Source organism: Ambystoma mexicanum, chromosome 13 (assembly GCF_040938575.1).
Source record: "Ambystoma mexicanum isolate Mex_15411 chromosome 13, UKY_AmexF1_1, whole genome shotgun sequence".
Classification (NCBI taxonomy): Eukaryota; Metazoa; Chordata; class Amphibia; order Caudata; family Ambystomatidae; genus Ambystoma; species Ambystoma mexicanum.
In genome coordinates, this window is record NC_090938.1 from 135,813,374 (window position 1) to 135,817,166 (window position 3,793).

Here is a 3,793-nt window from a genome sequence, read left to right on the forward strand (position 1 = left end):
CCCAGGAGAAAGGAAGCTCGACGCCCGGAAAGCTGTTCATGGTTTGCCCTGGATGCCAGCTGCAGAATGTGTTCAAGGAGGACGAGCACTCGAAATGTCTCTACTGCCTCCATGAGGACAAAACGCACGTGGAGAAGGACTGTGTGTTTTGCAAGAACATGTCGGAACGGACCATCAGGGACTGACACCTTCGTCTCTCCAACTGGCTGGAAGGAAAGAGCCCGTCAGGTGAGAAGAAGAAGAAGAAGTCCGAGCGGTCTTCTAAGTCCTGTGAGGGTGCCCCGGCGACGGGGGCCCAACAGAAGACAAAGCACTGCGAGTCCGTGGGCACCGGGAGCGCCGAACGGTCGGGCTCTTCGGCTGCCAGTCAGGGCGTGCCTTCCCCGGCACCATCAACCATGAGCCAACGCTCTGGTTCGGGAAGAGGAAATCCGAGAACCCGGGTAAGCTTCTGGAGAGGCCCCGGTCAATCTCGAAGGATTCAGCCGAGGGGGGGTGAGGCAGTGACCCTCCCCCCAAGGTGAAGCCCTCAAGCACGCCCAAGGGGGTGAAGGCCTTGATTCACCCGGCCAAGGCCTCTATCGAGGAAGTCGCGGCAGCCCTGGCGCAGCCTGTGGAGGCTACACCAGTGGAGGCGACCTCGGGGCCCAGAGTCTGCCTGCCTCCGCGGAGGGAAGCCTCTTTCAGACCCATCGAAAAGACACCCGTGAAGACCCCAGAGGAAAAAAGAGGGGGGGGGCGGTGGCCATTGTGGACACGGACACAGCATCCGAGGAGGAGCTGGTAGAAGTCCTAGAGGGCCTCGATGAGAGCGTCGAAGAGGCCCGATCCCACGGGAGGGATCCCGATGAAGGTGACGACGAGAGTGACGGCGGCACCGGCGAGGGTCCTAGTCACCCGTCGCTTCCGGAGCCGCAGGATAACTCGGCGGCCATTTTCTTGGCAATACAATCCTTATGTTCGGAGTTAAGGATGAGATTGCCCTCGACGGAGGAGCCAGAGCCGGACCCAGGCCCGGCGGGAAGCCCCCCGAACAGGAGAAGACGGATCCATCCAGCCTCACCTTTTCAGCCCTCGTGGCCTACTCAGCCTTTATCCACGTCCCCCGTTCCTGGGGATGACACGGGAACGGACACGGCCACGACAGGTACCGACGACGACGGCGGTGACGATGGGACGGAGCTCCCATCGCCAACCCGGGCCTCCCCGCCCGACGAGATCGGATCTTTCCATGAAATGATCGCAAGGGCATCCGAGCTTTTTCAGCTCTGCCCCGAAGAGAAGAAGAAGGAAGGTTTCCTTTACCAACGGCGCGAGGCCAAGAGGAAGACAGTCCTCGCCGTGCCTCTGCTGGATGACATCTGGGACGAGGGTCTCACCCTTCTCAAGAACCCATCTACGACGCCTGCCAAGAGGGATCGGTACGAGAAGAAGTACCGGGTCCCCGACGCGGCCCCTTTGTGCCTTAGGGCACAACCGACCCCCGACTCGGTCGTCTCAGTGGCAGCCAAGAAGAAAGCGGGGGGGGGGCATCGGCTTCAACGTCAACTTCCCTGCCGGATGGCGAAGGAAAGAAGCTGGACGCAATGGGACGACGAGTTATCTCGTCGGCGGCAACAACGATTAAGGCGGCCAACGCCCTCGCGATCGTGGCCCGCTACGACAGGGAGTTATGGTACAAGATCGCCCCCCTGGACTTCCTACCAGATGACAAGAGGGCCGAGGCCCTGGAGATCTTGCAAGAAGGCGAAGTGGCGTCGGACCACGCCATTACGGTGGCAACGGACATTGCCGACACCGGTTTCCGCCAGCTAGGCAACGGTGTTTGCCTTAGACAACGAGGGTGGCTCAAGGCAACGGATTTCCACCTGGACGTACAAGCCAAGGTTTTGGACATGCCGTTCAATGGGAACACTCTGTTTGAGAAAACGGTGGATGAGTCCCTCCAAGCCATCAAGGTGGACACAAAGACAGCTAAGGACCTAGGCGTTCTCCGGCAATGAAGGCCGTCCTATCGGAGCACCGGAGGCAAGCAGGGTGCCTCCAAGGGATTCGGCGGTGGCTTTTCTACGTACCACCAAGCGGCCCGCTCCTCGTCTCAGGAAGCCTATAGAGGACGAGGCAAGTCGGGTGGGCCCGGCCGTCGTCGCCAGGGAGGCCAAGGCGGCAAGGCGTACTCCAAGCAAGATTGAACCGACAGCATTGTCAGGCCCCCACGGAAGCACCCCGGTGGGAGGCCGGCTGGCGAAGTTCATCAGCGTGTGGGAGTCCATCTCCACCGACCGTGGCCAGGCAGGAAAATCACATCCCTCAACTGCTATTGGAAGTAATTGCGATGCTCAAAAAAGGTTCCATCCAGCTTGTCCCGAAGAGGCTCCGGGGCTCCGGAGTATACCAAGGTACTTCCTCGTGAAAAAGAAGACAGGAGGATGGCGCCCCATCCTGGACCTGCGACGACTGAACAAGTACATCAAGGCACAGAAGTTCTGGATGTTCACCCTCCAGCACGTGTTGGGACAGCTAGAGGAGGGCGATTTCCTGTCGTCGTTGGATTTGGAGGATGTGTACTTCCACATCCCCATTCTGAAAGGACACCGAAAGTTCCTCAGGTTCGTGGTCCAAGGACGGCACTACCAGTTCTAGGCCCTCCCGTTCGGATTGAGGTCGGCACCCAGGATGTTCACCAAGTGCCTCGCACCGGTGGCGGCGCGGCTGCACCTGCAGGGGATCCACGTCTACCCCTACCTGGACGACTGGCTCATCCGAGCAAGGACAAGGGAGCTCGCCGTAGATCACACAGCGAAGACCGTCCAGCTGTTCACGGACCTGGGATTCTCCATCAACTTTCCCAAATCCCACCTGGTCCCGTCGCAAGTCGCACTGTTTCTGGGAGCCAAGCTCGACACAATGGCGCGTCTGGCCTCGCCGTCGGAGGAATGAACGTAGGCCATCCTGGGCAGGGTGTAGCGTCTGCTGCCCACGGACGTGGCCAGGGTGAGGTCCATCAAGTCCCTCCTCGGGATGATGTCCTCCTGCATATATCTTCTGCGCCTGTGCAGGCTTCGGATGCGCCCTCTGCAAGAGTTCCTGGACACCTGCTGGATCCAAGCGACGGGCAGCTTCGAGGACAGGATCCCGCTCAACGAGACCTTCCGACGAGCGATCCGGTGGTGGGGCACCCGCGCTCATTTGACGGCGGGCATAGACTTTCAGGCCCCATCCCACCAGATAACAGTGACGACAGATGCCTCCCTGGAAGGGTGGGGAGCGCACACCAGAGAACTTCACGCGAGAGGCCTTTGGCTCCCGGAGGAGAAGACGCTCCACATCAACATCCTGGGGCTCCGTGCAGTGTTCTGGGCCCTCAGGTCCTTTCTCCCGTCCCTCAAGGGCAAGGTGGTGAGAATCTTCACCGACAACACCACCACGATGTTCTACATCAGGAAGCATGGAGGAACCAGATCCCCAGCCCTCTCCAAGGAAACCCAGGATCTGTGGCATTGGGCCATCGCCCAAGAGATGTTTCTGGTGCCCTTTCATCTGGCAGGGATAAAGAACAACATTGCCGACTCACTCAGCATGGAGCTGCGCTCGTGCCACGAGGGGAACTACGTCAGGATCAAGTAGATCGACTCTGCCAACGATGGGGAAAACCGCAGATCGACCTGTTCGCGACGGCAATGAACTCCAAGTGCCAGAGGTTCGCCAGCAGGTTTCCCCAGCTGAGGAGCATGGGCGATGCTTTCTCGTTCCCCTGGGACGGCCTGTTCCTATATGCGTTCCCTCCGTTGCC